The sequence below is a fragment of the Lithobates pipiens genome, unplaced genomic scaffold (assembly GCF_037356315.1).
Source record: "Lithobates pipiens isolate NorthernLeopardFrog02 unplaced genomic scaffold, aLitPip1_a1.2 Scaffold_61, whole genome shotgun sequence".
In the NCBI taxonomy this organism is placed as follows: domain Eukaryota; kingdom Metazoa; phylum Chordata; class Amphibia; order Anura; family Ranidae; genus Lithobates; species Lithobates pipiens.
The window spans coordinates 2,338,552-2,355,697 of record NW_027507883.1 but is presented as its reverse complement, the minus strand read 5'-3'; the positions used below and the strand labels follow the sequence as shown (position 1 = coordinate 2,355,697).

The following is a 17,146-nucleotide window of genomic DNA, read 5'->3' as shown; positions in this document are numbered from 1 at the left end:
ATAAGTAGAGAATAAAACTATCTTACATCAAAATAAACCATGTACTGCCAAACCAATAACGGCCAATTACTTAACGTCTATCAGTCAATGACTTAACAAAATAAACTTAGCACTCTTTTGCTCTATTTTGAATAGTTGTAGTTCTCCACATTAACTGTCACATTGATATCACCACTGACAACACACCACTTTTTAACAGCACCAAAATATGAAAAAAGCACTTTATATGTTTCAAAAGTAGTTGCATTAGCAAAAAATAAAGTCCTGTCTTCTTTACACGCTAGCTTTTCTGTATACATTAATCTCTCTGTGTACACCAGCCACTCAATATAGACTAGCCTCTCTGTCTTCTGTATACAGGTGCCCGTAATCTATATACACTAGCCTGCCTTCTTTTTACAATAGTCTCGGTGTCCCAGCCTCTCTGCATACACTAGCCTCACTGAATTCCCCAGACTGTCTTCTGTATACACAAGCCTATCTGTAAAAAAAAATAGCCGGTCTTCTGCATACTCTAGCCTCTCTGTGTAACACAGTCTCTCTCTGGATTCCCTAGCCTACATCTCTGCATACCCAGGACCTTCCTCTGTATAATCTAGCCTATCTGTATACACTAGCCTGTCTTTTGTACAAATTAGCTTCTCTGTAGCCGGTCTTCTGTGTATACACGATCCTCACTGTCTACTCTTGGTTGTCTTTTGTATACACTAGCATCTCTTTAAACATTAGCTCTCTGTATACCCAAGCCTCTCTGTATACACTAGTCCACCGGTATACACTAGCAAGTCTGCATACACTAGCCTCTCTTTGTAACTCAACTTCTCTCTCTGTATACCTTAGCCTCCATCTCTGCATACCCAGGACGTTCTTCTCTATAATCTAGCCTATTTGTATACACTAGCCTGTCTTTTGTACACATTAGCCTCTCTGTATAAACTAGCCGGTCCTCTGTATACACTAGTCCATCTGTATACACTAGCAAGTATGCGTACTCTAGCCTCTCTCTCTGTATAACTTAGCCTCCATCTCTGCATACCCAGGACGTTCTTCTGTATAATCTAGCCTATCTGTATAATCTAGCCTATCTGTATACACTAGCCATCCATCTCTGCATACCCAGGACGTTCTTCTCTTTAATCTAGCCTATTTGTATACACTAGCCTTTCTTTTGTACACATTTGCCTCTCTGTATAAACTAACCGGTCTTCTGTATTACACTAGTCCCCCTGTATACACTAGCAAGTATGCATACTCTAGCCTCTCTCTCTGTATACCCTAGCAAGTCTGCATACTCCTGCCTCTCTGTGTAATCCAGCCTCACTCTCTCTCTGTATACCCTAGCCTCCATCTCTGCATACCCAGGACGTTCTTTTGTATAATCTAGCCTATCTGTATAAACTAGCCTGTCTTTTGTACACATTAGCCTCTCTATATAAACTAACCGGTCCTCTGTATACACTAGTCCGTCTGTATACATTAGCAAGTCTGTGTAACCAAGCCTCTCTCTCTGCATACCCTAGCCTCCATCTCTTGCATAACCAGGACCTTCTTATGTATAATCTAGCCTATCTGTATACACTAGCCTGTCTTTTGTACACATTAGCCTCTCTGTATAAACTAGCCGGTCAACTGTATACACTAGTCCATCTGTATACACTAGCAAGTCTGCATACTCCTGCCTCTCTGTGTAACACAGTCTCTCTCTCTGTATACCCTAGCCTCCATCTCTGCATACCCATGACGTTTTTCTGTATAATCTAGCCTGTGTTTTGTACACTTTAGCCTCTCTGTATAAACTAGCCGGTCTTCTGCATACACGAGTCTCTCTTTATACCCTTGGATGTCTTTTGTATACACTAGCTGCTCTTTATACATTAGCTCTCTGTATACCCAAGCCTCTCTATACACTAGTCCGTCTGTATACACTAGCAAGTCTGCATACACCAGCCTCTCTGTGTAACCCAGCCTCTCTCTCTGCATACCCAAGATGTTCTTCTCTATAATCTAGCCTATTTGTATACACTAGCCTGTCTTTTGCACACATTAGCCTCCCTATATAAACTAGCCGGTCTTCTGTATACACTAGTCTGTCTGTATACACTAGCAAGTATGCATACTCTAGCCTCTCTCTCTGTATACCCTAGCCTCCATCTCTGCATACCCAGGACGTTCTTCTGTATAATCTAGCTTATCTGTATACACTAGTGTATACAGACAGACTAGTGTATACAGAGGACCGACTAATGTGTACAAAAGACAGGCTAATGTATACAGATAGGCTAGATTATACAGAAGAACGTCCTGGGTATGCAGAGCGCTCAGCTTCAAGGTATGGCCAACGTGAGTAATATGAGGGACACTCCTCACCCCCGCCCCCACCTACCAGATCTGAGTTTCATCCCCTTGCCCTCTCTGCCCCGGTCATCTGGTGGCAGTTTTATGCACTCCCTGGCCCCCACCCATTCATAATCCTTACCGACCTTTCTTTCCGCTGCTCACAGGAACACACTGAATGACTTGTCTAATTAACCAACTTGTACAAGACACCGCTATCCTCCTGTCTGACACCGGTCCCCCTTGGAGGCTTTACCCCTCACTGTTTGGGTGGTCCCTGCCTCTCCCTGGATGCTCCACATATACCACAACGACATTGTCAGAGGGGCACCACTTGACAGGACACAGGGCTTTCATTCCGGTGGCATCTCCCATTGGAGGAAGGGATGATGGCCCCAACCCCTTGGCAGCAGGTTCTTTCATGTACAGACCAGGGCGGCTCATCTTCCCTTCTGGAGTCTTGACCTTAGATGGGAGAGTTGCACTTTGGGGGGTCTGAGTGATACCTAATGCGCTGTACTGGAAGGGCTTGACATTCCCGCATATGTGTCCCCTCCCCCTGGATGCGCCCCTTGTCCCCCCCTCTGACTCCCACCTACTCTTTGCTGACATTGCCTTCTGCAGCTTTCGGGGACCCTGGATGACTTATTTATTGAGCCTATTGGTACGAGACACTGCTTCCCTCCAGGGTGACTCTGGACCCCCCTGGAGGATTTACCCCTTACTGTTTGGGCGGTCCCAGCCTCCCTCTGGATGCTCTACACAGCCCCCGATGGCGATGCAGGAGAGACACTAATTGGCGGGCCCCAGGACTGCTGCTCGGGTGAAGTCTCCCGTTGGATGGAGGGATGGTGGCCCCAGCCCCTTGCCTGCTGGATTTTCCATGCACCGACCAGGGCTGCTCCTCTTTCATCTTGATGTGGTGACCATGGAGGGGAGGAGTTGAAATTTATGGGGTCCGGGTGTTTGCTGGTGGGAGTGCGCTAAAGGACTTGACATTTCTGCATGTTTGTCCCCTCTCCCCTGTTTCCCCCCTCCCTTCCCCCCCTTCCCACCCTTCCCTTCCCTCCTTTCCCTCCCCCTTTCCCCCTTCCACTCCCCCTTTCCCCCCTTCCACTCCCCCTTTCCCCCCTTCCCTGCCCCTTTTCCCCCCGGGGCGTGGACGGGGGAGAGGGGGGTAAGGAGAGGACAATCTGCCAAAGGGAGAAATGCATTTGTCCGGGGACTGCATGTACTTTAGGGGTATGGGACGGGGGGTGGTGGATCCCATTCTGTGATGCCTTTTCTGTTGTGACGGGCTCCTTCGTGCATGCCTATGTTTAGGGCGAGCCGAGGAGACCCCTCAGTGCTGACAGTTATATGCTCTACCTCTGTTTTGGTTATACTATTGTTTTTTGTTTCTTTGATGTTACTGATTGTCTTTTATTTGCATACCGGTATCAGACGTGACATTTACCACTGCCGGGACTGGGGGGACTAGGATTCGGGGGCTCCCTCTCCGACCTGTCTACCCAATAACCCAAGTAGGACAGCGCTTTAAACCCAGTGTACATCTGGTAAGCGCTATAGCATAATTGTGCTGTTTTAGTATACCCTTCCTGTACTGTTGAGTGCGGACAACCCTTAATTTCCCTCTCCCCCTGGGGTTGAGGTGCCCGGCCTCTTTTTCCCTTTACCTTTCCTTCCATTTGCCCTTCCTTTCTCCCCCCTTAGTTCCCGCCATGCATTACCTACCCAAAACCTACCTTGGTTCAACTTTCTTTGCTTTTCTCTGATGTCCCCCTCCCCCTCCCCGAGGAGCGATGGCAGACTCAGTCAAGGTCACCTCTCTAAACGTTAAGGGACTGAACTCCCCTGAAAAATGGTGGATCCTCCTGTGAGAACTGAACACATCTTGTACTGATGTGGCCTTTATACAAGAAACACATTTTAAAAATACTAGCCTCCCCTTTCTATGGTCGAGATCCTTCCCTAAGGTCTACCACTCTACTAACCCCTCCTCTCCATTCTGATCTCTAGCAGGCTCCCCTGGGTTCTCCAGGATTCTCTGGTGGACCCTGGGGGCCAATATCTTTTTCTTAGGGGCCACATTGGAGAGCGCCTTTTTACATTTGCCACTGTGTACGCTCCCAATAATCACCAAGACACGTTCCTCAGAACTACCCTGCACAGATTATGTGACTTTCGAGAGGGCCAATTGATATTAGGTGGGGACTTTAATGTCCCCTTTCGCCATCGGTTGACACTTCTGCCTCTTGCTCCTCGCTCCCTACCCCTCACCTAGGTCTCTATTCTGGCACCTTAATGAGAGCCTCCTCCAGATACCGTAAGTTTTAGCAGATGTGACCAGGGAATTGGACCTTTATTTCCAAGAAAACTAAAGCACGACTGTGACCCGGGGATAATTTGGGAGGCTCACAAGTCAGTACTCCACAGGGTACTTATCAGGCACGGGGCGCGCATCAAACGAACACGGAAGGAACAGCTTGCTAATCTGTTTCGTGAACTTGCCTCTGTGTAAGCGAAACATAAACATACCCCCTTACGGACCTTAGAGATTGAATTGGGGACACTCCATACCCATATTGCTGTCCTACTCCATTATAAAGCGAAAGCGGCACTCCAGTTTTGTCGTAAACTGACGTAGGAATCAGAGGACACATGCAGAAAAATCTTAGCCAGGTCGGTAAAGGAGTTGAAATTTGGCTCTTACATACCACAGTTGATAGATGAGAATGGCCAGAGGGCCTCTACCCCAACCCAAATAGTCGAAGTCTTTGAAAAATGTTACTCTGATCTCTACAACCTGCCCGATTCAGGGTCTGGACAGGACAATATAGACAGATATGTAACCGGTTCTGGTCTACCAACCCTCTCATCGGAATCACGGGAGTACTTGGAGGACCCGATCACACTGGAAGAAGTCCAGACGGCCGTGGGACCTCCGAAGGTGGGTAAGGCTCCGGGCCCTGACGGATATACCGCACAATACTTTAAGACCTTCCTCCCTATTCTCGGCCTGCGCTTGGTGAATTTATTTTCCTGAGGATACCCTTAGAGCCCACATCTCGTTGATAACTAAGGAGGGCAAGGACCCAGGCCTATGTGGGAGCTACAGACCCATTTCCCTCCAAAATTCGGTCCTAAAACTATTCTCTAACTCCTCGCCACGTGATTGGCACATTACTTGTAGTCCCTTATACATATTGACCAGTTAGGTTTTATTCCCACCAGGGAAGATAGGGACAACACCACTAAGGTGCTTACCCTGATCCGTAAAGCAAAGTCATCTGGGACCCCTTGTCTTTTCATGAGTACTGATGCCGAGAAGGCTTTTGATCGGGTCAAATGGACATTAATGTTCTCGGTCCTTCGCCATATAGGTCTGAGTGAACGGATGCTGGCATGGATAAGTAAGATATACTCACGTACTTACATTCCACCGGACATCGCGCGTACGTTTATGTTGAACTTCCCCCCACCCCTTGTCACTAAGATCCGCAGTTTGCTTCACGGGTGGCATTCTGGCCTCCATTCCTGGTTCAGCAGATGCAATCTCATTAAAATGAACATACTCCCTAAATTTACTTATCTTTTCCAAGCTCTCCCGATCCAGATTCCAGTCCTGTTTTTTAAGCAAGCTCAATCCTTGCTCACTCAATTTAACTGGGCCCACAAAAATCCCAGACTTAAGCGGTCACAGCTGACATTGTCTAAACAACAGGGAGGGTTTGTTCTCCCTAACTTGCGACGCTACTACCTGGCCTCCCATCTGGGGCATGTATTGGACTGGAATCGAAACAAACTTTCTAAGCTCACTCCCGAATTCCGCTAAGAAGCGCCATGTGGTGCTATAAGTATTCCCCCACAGAATTTATGTCACATCCCACTATAGGGGCTTAGTTGAAAGTCAGTCACCTGATCGCTACCCAAAACACACTCACGTCTTTGACTTCCCCCCTATTCCCTATACGTGGCCATCCAACCTTTGAACTGGGGACCCACTTAGAAATTCCAACCTAGACAATGCGTCTAAATTCGTCATTGATGGAAAATGGCCTTCTTTCTCAACCCTAACAGATCCGACAGGGCTTTTCCAACTGCCTTTTTGGAGAGCGGCGCAACTACATCATTTTCTCCATTCCATCCCCAATCCTCAAACGTTCGCCCGCCCTCAGTCGGAGTTTGAGACTCTATGCAGGAGCGAAGGCCCTTTGGCCCACATTCTCTCTCAAACAGATACCCACACTTAACCTGTCTGTCCAACTGGGAAAAGGACCTTAATTGCTAATTTTCCCCAGCACAGAGACAACGCATTATCACTTTGGCTCTCAAAATGTCGCTGTGCACGAAGATACAGGAGACGAATTTTAAACTTCTCACCAGGTGGTATTTGACACCATCAAAGCTGCAGAAATGTTTCTCCTCTTCCTCGAACATATGCTGGAGGTGTGGAGAAGAAGAGGGCACGTTGCTGCACATTTTTTGGTCCTGCCTCAGCTTGGTGGACTTCTGGACAGAGATCCGATGCATAACACAAAAATTCACAGACTTCTCCATCCAGGAAGAGGCTGCATTCTTTCTCTTGCACCATTCACAGATTCCCATTAAAGTGGAGGGCCGGTTATAAAAAAAAAAAAAAAAGTCAGCAGCTGCAAACACTGCAGCTGCTGACTTAATAAACACACTCACCTGTCCAGGGCGCCCGCGATGTCGGCCGCCCGAGGCCGACCCGTCCCTCGGCTCTCGGGTCCCGGCGCCGCCATCCCTTGTAAGGGAAACAGGCAGCGGAGCCTTATGGCTTCACTGCCCGTTTCCTACTGCGCATGCGCGAGTCCCGCAGCTACTGCGCATGCGCGAGTCCCGCAGCGCTTTCTGAATGGGACGTGCTGTGTTCTGGAACACACAGTTCCCAGAACACAGCGCGACTCATTACCCAGAAGACGCCGCGACGAAGACAGAAGACAGAAGATCTCCGCGGAGGAGGAAGAGGAAGATTAGGAGAAAGTGCCTAGCAACAGGCATTTCTGGTAAGTAAAAAAAAAAAAATTTTTTCATTTTTTTTAGATTTTTTGTAATTTTTAACATTTTTTTGTTTTTCAGGGTGGCCCTCCCCTTTAAGAAGTACAAAAAAATCTATTTTACGGCATGTGATAAATGCGGCGAAATCCTGCATCCCTCTCTATTGGAAAAAATGTTCCCCCCCTTTCATTACCCACTGGCTTAGGAAAATAGAGGACATTAAAAAAAATGGAGGACTTGATCCTCACATCACAAGGTATACAAGAATTTTTTAAACAAACCTGAGACATCTGGAATACCTTTATATTCTCGCTGGAAGGATGTCGCCTGCTATCGCCTTAGTGCTCTGAGCTTTCCTTGACTGGCCCCTTGGACAGTGGCTGCCATCGTGTCTCGTCCCCTCTTCTCCTTTTCTGATCTTTCAACCCTTCTCTTTTCTGCCTACCTCCCCTATCTCTCACCCCCTCCACCCCCTCTCTCTTTTGGAAAGAGTGGAAAATTGGGAATGACGGCCCCACACCCCCCTCTGGATGGATTATGCCGGAGGGACCTGGGGGTTTGTGTGACCCTGGATCTTGGTACAGTACTTTATCCGTGCCTCGAATCATTGTGATTGATGGAAGGAAGACTCACAGTTGCGAATATACCTGTATCAAGTATTGTTCAGCTGCTTTTTGCTCTGTATTTCTCTGTTGCATTATGTACTCGGGGGACGGTCTTCCCCTATTTGGAGAAAAAATTATATTTGAAAAAAAAAAAGAAGCCTACGACACCTGGTATTCCCAGGCAGTTTCCCATCCAGGCATTAACCAGGCCTGCTGGTCTGCTTAGCCTCCAAGATCAGACGAGATGGAACAGATTCAGGGTGATGTGGCCGTAGCCGATATCTTCAGGCACTCTCAACTCTCTTGACAAACACCAAGATGGTCACCTTGGAAACAAGCGGAAAAAAATAGGTCAATGGCCACAACATAAAAAGATGCCTACGGCATCTGGAAATCCCAGGCGGTCTCCCATCCAGGTACTAAACTGGTCCCAACCCTGCTTAGCCTCTGAGATCAGATGAGATTGGGCTCTTTTAGGGTGGTGTGGCCGTAGGAGATTTCTTCAGGCACTCTCAACCTTGACTAACGCCAATATGGTCACCTTGGGAAACAAACAAAAAAATCAAGTCAACGCCAACAACATGAGAAGAAGTCTACAGCACCTAGTATTCCCAGGTGGTCTCCCATCCAGGTATTAACAAGGCCCGACCCTGTTTAGTCTCTGAGATCAGACGAGATCTGTTGCTTTCAGGGTTATGTGGCCATAGGCGAGCTCTTCAAGCACTCTCAACCCTCTTGACAAACACCAAGATGGTCACCTTGGTAAACAAACAAAAAAAAAAAAACAAGTCAACGCCAACAACATAAAAATAAGCCTTCAGCACCTAGTATTCCCAGGTGGTCTCCAATCCAGGTACTAGCAAGGCCCGACCCTGTTTAGCCTCTGAGATCAGAGGAGATCGGGCGCTTTCAGGCTTATGTGCCCATAGGCAATCTCTTTGGGCACTCTCAACCCTCTTGACAAATGCCAAGATAGTCACCTTGGGAAACAAGCGAAAAAAAAACAGGTCAATGTCAACAACATAAAAAGAAGACTACGGCACCTGGTATTCCAAAGCCATCTCCCATCCAGGGACTAACTAGGCCCAACCCTTCTTAGCCTCAGAGATGCGAAGAGATAGGGCTCTTTCAGGGTGATGCTGCTGTAAGCGAACTCTTTGGGCACTCTCAACCCTCTTGACAAATGCCAAGATGGTCACCTTGGGAAACAAGCGAAAACAAAACAAAACGAATCAAGGCCAACAACATAAAAAGAAGCCTACAATAACTGGTATTCCCAGGTGGTCTCCCATCCAGGTACTAACCAGGCCTGACTCTTCTTAGCCTCCAAGATCAGATGAGATTGGGTGCTTTCAGAGTGCTCGGACTCTTTCCCCATCACTAATGGGACGAGGCAGGGGTGTACTCTGTCTCCCCTAATTTTTATTCTGACACTGGAACCACTTATGTGTCACGTTCGGAATGACCCAAATATTACTGGCATATCCAAACCCTCGGCACACCAAAAAATTGCGGCATGCGCTGACGATCTAATTTTTTTCGTCTCCAATCCACACATTTCACTTTCCAATATACTCGCGGCTCTCCGGCGATACGGCAGCCTATCAAACTATAAAATTAATTTTGTCCCTCTCCTGAATAGACTGAAATCTGATTTGGGAAACTGGCATGCTTTAACACTGACCCGGTTCGGGCGCTGTAATGCATTCAAAATGACGGCCCTCCCGCGGATCTTATACTTGTTCCAGACATTACCGATCCGGTTACCCCCAATTTTTTTCAGACAACTGCAGCTGCTGCTCCGGGACTTTATTTGGGCACGCAAACCGCCCAGAGCCCGTTTGCAATTGCTTGCCAGACCAAAGGACAGGGGGGGTCTGGGTCTCCCAGATCTGAGACAATACAACAGAGCGACTCTGCTAGCGAGAGTCGTTGATTGGCATTGTAATGGCCCACACAAGCAGTGGGTGGAGATGGAGATTGAGGATGGATCCATTCCCCTATTGAGCTCCCCGTGGCTCCTGTCCTCCCTACCAAAAGACCTCAGAGATCACCCCGTAGTGGGAGCTACGTTGGCTGTTGTGCGGAGGTTGTTCCGCTGCACACACATTGCTCCCCTACCGTCACCAATGACTCCGGTTATAGGTAATCCAGACTTCCCACCGGGATTTACCAACAATAAACTGCGACAGTTGACAGTGGTGGGGAAACAGCGTCTGGGAGAGGTGTGGCCCTCGGGAGGGCTCCCGACCACGCAAACTGTCGCCGAGCTTTCTGACCCTCTGCTTGAATTGTTTAATGCTTATCAACTTCGTCACTTTCTTCTGGCCATACAAAGGGCCCCCTACACTCCTAGAGACCTGACGCCCTATGAGTCATCTGTCACAAAAAGGAACCTGTGCGACACACCCTCTCCCTCCTGTACAACATAATAAGTAGTCAGGAGGAAGAGTCGGTCCCACCATTTATCCACAAATGGGAGATTGCATTTGGCAACACATTTACCCCACAACAGATAGGGAAGATCCTGACATTAGTACATAAAGCTTCCATCGCAAACCAATATCAAGAATCAGGATACAAGATAGTCTCACGCTGGTATAGAGTCCCATACCTTCTGAATAAAATGAATAGATCGATCCCAGATGTTTGTTGGAGGTGCAATTCAGATACGGGGACCATGGGACACATTTTCTGGGCATGCCCGGCCTTGAGGAACTTTTGGGTGGAGGTGACCGGGACGATAAAAACTCTCAGAAATGTAGATATCGCAGACAACCCAGCAGCGTGCCTTCTACACTTGACCGAACAGCCTGTTCGAAAATACAAAAAAACCCTCACGATGCAACTCCTGAACGCCGCCCGGGTCTGCATTCCCACACTGTGGAGGCAGCCTCAGCCCCCATCCAAGGTGCTGTGGTATTCCAAAGTCAATCATATTCTCCGGATGGAAGAATTGACCGCCACCCTTCACAACACTGAAGAGGCATTTAGTGTTACATGGAGGCCCTGGAGGTATTTTACTGGTACTTGAGACTACATTCGGGAGGTGAGCAGCGCCCCTGTCCCAGAAAACGACTGAACATTTAACGTTTACCTACGTAGGCCATGTCTGCCCTGGGTGGCATTCCCCCCCCCTCCCTTTTTGTCTTTATTTTTCTATTTTTCCCCGCCGCCATCCCCCCCCTCCTCTCTCTCCGTCTTTGCACTCTCTTCTTCCCCCGTCCTCCCTTTTGACTATGCCTTGTCTCCTTACTAGCCTTTGGGACCCAGAAGAACCCCAGGGTTCTGGACACGACCGGCTCATATTTTACTCTGGTTCACGTAGGTCATGATAAGCTGGCTCGCTGTGGTCCCAGTTGTTCTCCATGATTAAATTTGTCCGAACGGAGCTGCATTAGTTATACTGTACTACATGTCGGAGGTGGGGTTTCTCTCTTTTCTGCATGAAACTCTAGGACTCCCCTCTGAGAACCCAGAGTTATTTGGCTGCCTATTTTTTGTTACCATGTAATTGTGACCCTGGGTCATGCTGTATGGTTGACTGTTACATTTGTGTTGTTCTACTTATACTTAGTAAAAGAATAAAACAAAAAATAAAAAATAAGTCAATGCCAACAACTTAAAAAAAAAGCCTATGGCATCGAGAAATCCCAGGCGGTCTCCCATCCACGTACTAACCAGGTCCCAAACCTGCTTAGCCTCTGAGATCAAATGAGATTTGGCTCTTTCAGGGTGATGCAGCCATAGTAGATTTTTTCAGGCACGCTCAACTTTCTTGACAAACGCCAAGATGGTCACCTTGGGAAACAAACAAAAAAAACAAGTCAATGCCAACAACATAAAAAGAAGCCTACCGCACCTAGTATTTCCACGCGGTCTCCCATCCAGGTACTAACAAGGCGTGTCCCTTTCTAGCCTCTGAGATCAGCGGAGATTGGGCGCTTTCAGGGTGATGTGTCCATAGGCAATCTCTTTGGGCACTCTCATCCCTCTTGAAAAATGCCAAAACCCTGGGAAACAAGCGAAAAAAAACAGGTCAACGCCAACAACATAAAAAGAAGAATACGGCACCTGGTATTCCAAGGCCGTCTCCCATTCAAGTACTAACTAGGCCCAACCCTTCTTAGCCTCTGAGATCAGAAGAGATAGGGTGCTTTCAGGGTGATGTGGCTGTAAGCGATCTCTTTAGGCACTCTCAACCCTCTTGACAAATGCCAAGATGGTCACCTTGGGAAACAAGCAAAAAAAAGAAAACGAATCAACGCCAACAACATAAAAAGAAGCCTACAATAACTGGTAATCCCAGGTGGTCTCCCATCCAGGTACTAACCAGGCCCGACTCTTCTTAGCCTCCAAGATCAGACGAGATTGGGTGCTTTCAGAGTGATGTGGCCATAGGCAATCTCTTCAGGCACTCTCAGCCCTCTTGACAAACACCAAGATGGTCACTTTGGGAAATAAGCGAAAAAAAAAACAGGTCAACGCCAACAACATAAAAAGAAGTCTACGACACCTGGTATTCCCAGGCGGTCTCCCATCCAGGTACTAACAAGGCCCGACTCTATTAGCCTCCAACATCAAACGAGATCGGGTGCTTTCAGGGTGATGTGCCCGCAGGCAATCTCTTCAGGCACTTTCAACCCTCTTGACAAACGCCAAGATGGTCACCTTGGGAAACAAGCAAAAAAATATAAATAAGTCGGAAGCTAGAGACAATACGGCCCGAGTCCTCAATTTAATCCATGCGGCGCATGTACAGGGAAGGCCCTTGCTTATGTTGTCAACGGACGCGGAGAAGGCCTTTGACAGGGTGGCCTGGCACTTTATGCAGGCCACCCTGGAACATATAGGTCTTAGCCCCAACATGATGAGCTGGGTAATGTCGCTTTACTCCACGCCGTCGGCAGCGGTACGGGTGACCGAGGGGTGCTCGGACTCTTTCCCCATCACTAATGGGACAAGGCAGGGGTGCCCTCTGTCTCCCCTAATTTTAATTCTGACACTGGAACCACTTATGTGTCACGTTCGGAATGACCCGAATATTACTGGCATATCCAAACCCTCGGCACACCACAAAATTGCGGCGTACGCTGACGATCTAATTTTTTCCGTCTCCAATCCACACATTTTGCTTCCCAAAATACTTGCGTCTCTACAGCGACACAGCAGCCTATCAAACTATAAAAACAATTGCGCCAAGTCGGCTGTATTGAATATATTGGTCCCGGATGGTGAGGCCAAGAGGCTCCGGTCCGCTTTTCCATTCTACTGGGCTGAAAAATCTATACGTTAACTGGGCGTTGACATCGCAGCGGATTTAGCGCAATTGTACCTGCTTAATTTTGTCCCTCTCCTGGATAGACTGAAATCTGATTTGGGAAACTGGCATGCTTTAACACTGACCTGGTTCGGGCGCTGTAATGCATTCAAAATGATGGCCCTCCCTCGGATCTTATACATGTTCCAGACATTACCGATCCGGTTACCCCCAATTTTTTTCAAACAACTGCAGGTGCTGCTCCGGGACTTTATTTGGGCGCGCAAACCGCCCAGAGCCCGTTTGCAATTGCTTGCCAGACCAAAGGACAAGGGGGGTCTGGGTCTCCCAGATCTCAGACAATACTACAGAGTGACTCTGCTAGCGAGAGTCGTTGATTGGCATTGTAATGGCCCACACAAGCAGTGGGTGGAGATGGAGATTGAGGATGGTTCCATTCTCCTATTGACCTCCCCGTGGCTCCTGTCCTCCCTACCAAAAGACCTCAGAGGTCACCCCGTAGTGGGAGCTACGTTGGCTGTTGTGCGGAGGTTGTTCCGCTGCACACACATTGCTCCCCTGCCATCACCAATGACTCCGGTTATAGGTAATCCAGACTTCCCACCGGGATTTACCAACAAGAAACTGCGACAGTTGACAGTGGTGGGGAAACAGCGTCTGGGAGAGGTGTGGCCCACGGGAGGGCTCCCGACCACGCAAACTGTCGCCGAGCTTTCTGACCCTCCGCTTGACTTGTTTAGTCCTTATCAACTTCGTCACTTTCTTCTGGCCATACAAAGGGCCCCCTACACTCCTAGAGACCTGACACCCTATAAATCCATCTGTCACAAAAGGGAACCTGTGCGACACACCCTCTCCCTCCTGTACAACCTATTGAGTAGTCAGGAGGAGGAGTCGACCCCACCATTTATCCACAAATGGGAGAGGGACTTAGGCATCACATTTACCCCACAACAGATAGGGAAGATCCTGACCTTAGTACATAAAGCTTCCATCGCAAACCAATATCAAGATACAAGATGGTCTCACGCTGGTATAGAGTCCCATACCTTCTGAATAAAATGGATAGATCGATCCCGGATGTTTGTTGGAGGTGAAATTCAGATATGGGGACCATGGGACACCTTTTCTGGGCATGCCCGACCTTGAGGAACTTTTGGGTTCCCAGTAGCGTGCCTTCTACACTTGACCGAACAGCCTGTTCGAAAATACAAAAAAAACCTCACGATGCAACTCCTGAATGCCGCCCGGGCCTGCATTCCCGCACTGTGGAGGCAGCCTCAGCCCCCATCCAAGGTGCTGTGGTATTCCAAAGTCAATCATATTCTCCGGATGGAAGAATTGACCGCCACCCTTCACAACACTGAAGAGGCATTTAGTGTTACATGGAGGCCCTGGAGGTATTTTAATGGTACTCGAGACTACATTCGGGAGGTGAGCAGTGCCCCCGTCCCAGAAAACGACTGAACATCTAACGTTTACCTACGTAGGCCATGTCTGCCCTGGGTGGCATTCCCCCCTCCCTTTTTGTCTTTATTTTTCTTTTTTTCCCCGCCGCCATCCCCCCATCTCCTCTCTCTCCGTCTTTGCACTCTCTTCTTCCCCCGTCCTCCCTTTAACTATGCCTTGTCTCCTTACTAGCCTTCAGGACCCAGAAGAACCCCAGGGTTCTGGACATGACCGGCTCATATTTTACTCTGGTTCACGTAGGTCATGATAAGCTGGCTCGCTGTGGTCCCAGTTGTTCTCCATGATTACATTTGTCCGAACGGAGCTGCACTAGTTATACTGTACTACATGTCGGAGGTGGGGTTTCTCTATTTTCTGCATGAAACTTTAGGACTCCCCTCTGAGAACCCAGAGTTATTTGGCTGCCTATTTTTTGTTAGCATGTAATTGTGACCCTGGGTCATGCTGTATGGTTGACTGTTATATTTATGTTGTTCTACTTAATAAAAGAATAATAAAAAAAAAAAAAAAAAGTCAATGCCAACAGCTTAAAACTAAAGCCTATGGCATTGAGAAATCCCAGGCGGTCTCCCATACAGGTACTAACCATGTCCCAACCCTGCTTAGCCTCTGAGATCAAATGCACGCTCAACCCTCTTGACAAACGCCAAGATGGTCACCTTGGGAAACAAACAAAAAAAACAAGTCAACGCCAACAACATAAAAAGAAGCCTGCGGCATCTGGAAAACCCAGGCGGTCTCCCATCCAGGTACAAACCAGGCCCAACCCTGCTTAGCCTCTGAGACCAAACGAGACTGGGCGCTTTCAGGGTGTTGTGCCCGTAGGCAATTTCTTTGTGCACTCTCAACCCTCTTGACAAATGCCAAGATGGTCACCTTGGGAAACAAGGGAAAAAAAACAGGTCAAAGCCAACAACAAAAAAAGAAGCCTATGGCACCTGGTATTTCCAGGCGGTCTCCCATCCAGGTACTAACCAGGCCCGACACTGTTTAGCCTCTGAGATCAGATGAGATTGGGCGCTTTCAGGGTGATGGGGCCGTAGGTGATCTCTTTGGGCACTCTCAACCCTCTTGTTAAGCGCCAAGATGGTCACCTTGGGAAACAAGCGAAAATAAACAGGTAAACGCCAACAACATAAAAAGAAGCCTACGGCACCTGGTATTCACAGATGGTCTCCCATACAGGTATTAACCAGGCCGTACACTGCTAGGCCTCCGAGATCAATGAGATTGTGCGCTTTCAGGGTGATGTGGCCATATGTGTTCTATTTAGACACTCTCAACCCTCTTGACAAATACCAAGATGGTTATCTTGGGAAACAAGTGAAAAAAAAAAGGTCAACGCCAACAACATAGACCCTGCCGGTCTCCCATCTGACCCAGACCCTGCTTAGCCTCTGAGATTGGTCGCTTTCAGGGTGATGTGACCTCAGGCGAACGCTTTGGGACATACTCAAAACTCTTGACTGATGCTAAAATGGTCACCTTGGGAAACAAGCGAAAGAAAAACAGGTCAAAGCCATTAATATAAAAAGATTCCTACGGCACCTTTAATTAGGTACTATCCAGGCCGGACCCTGCTTAGCCTCTGAGATCAGATGAGATCGGGCGCTTTCAGGGGGATGTGGCCGTAGGAGATTTCTTTGGGCTCTCTCAGCCCTCTTGACAAATGCCAAGATGATCACCTTGGGAAACAAGCGGAAAAAATAAACCATGTCAACGCCAACAACATAAAAAGAATCCTACGGCACCTGGTATTCCCAGTTGGTCTCCCATCCAGTTACTAATCAGGCCCGACAATGCTTAGCCTCTGAGATCAGACAAGATCAGGCACTTTCAACGTGATGGGGCCATAGGCGATCTCTTCGGGCACTCTCAACCATCTTGACAAACGCCAACATGGTCATCTTGGGAAACAAGCGAAAAAAACCAAGTCATTGCCAACATTGGAGGCTAAGCAGGGTTGAGCAATCAGTTTCCTTGCCTGAAATAGGCATCTCAGAACTGCCATCTGGCTACTTCCCGGGTTTCCAACTCCTTCAACTAATCCCAGGAGACAATACTTCGCCTCCATCCTGGTGGAGGTTCCAACCACCCGATCAATGGTTCCTGTCACCTCTGTCCAGTAGCGGATCAACTTCGGGCATCTCCAAAACATGTGCATCATGTCTCCCCCCATGTTCCCGCACCGGGGGCAACTTGCGTCCGGCCGTTCGGCCAAACTGAAAAAGTTTACGAGGAGCATAATAGGTTCTGTATAATAAGAACAGATGTGACATCCTCTGTGAAGAGAGCCACAATTCACCACAGGCAGGATTCCTGTGGCCAATTATAGCTCAGGGGGGTTTAGTACACACCCCACACTATATAAGGCCGCCAGCGCGGCGGCCTTGTATAGTGTGTTGCGGTGGTCAGGGAAAGAGGACTATAGGCA

The 17,146-nt window shown here is 48.2% G+C and overlaps 5 pseudogenes; all 5 read right to left on the bottom strand.

The window, feature by feature from the left end:
• Positions 1–8,336: 8,336 nt before the first annotated feature.
• On the bottom strand, positions 8,337–8,456 carry LOC143958809 (5S ribosomal RNA; annotated as a pseudogene).
• Positions 8,457–8,551: 95 nt separating this feature from the next.
• Positions 8,552–8,670, bottom strand: LOC143958769 (5S ribosomal RNA; annotated as a pseudogene).
• A 3,575-nt stretch (positions 8,671–12,245) lies between these two features.
• LOC143958400 (5S ribosomal RNA) lies at positions 12,246–12,364 on the bottom strand (annotated as a pseudogene).
• Positions 12,365–15,638: 3,274 nt separating this feature from the next.
• On the bottom strand, positions 15,639–15,757 carry LOC143958567 (5S ribosomal RNA; annotated as a pseudogene).
• A 694-nt stretch (positions 15,758–16,451) lies between these two features.
• LOC143958555 (5S ribosomal RNA) lies at positions 16,452–16,570 on the bottom strand (annotated as a pseudogene).
• Between the last annotated feature and the right edge of the window lie 576 nt (positions 16,571–17,146).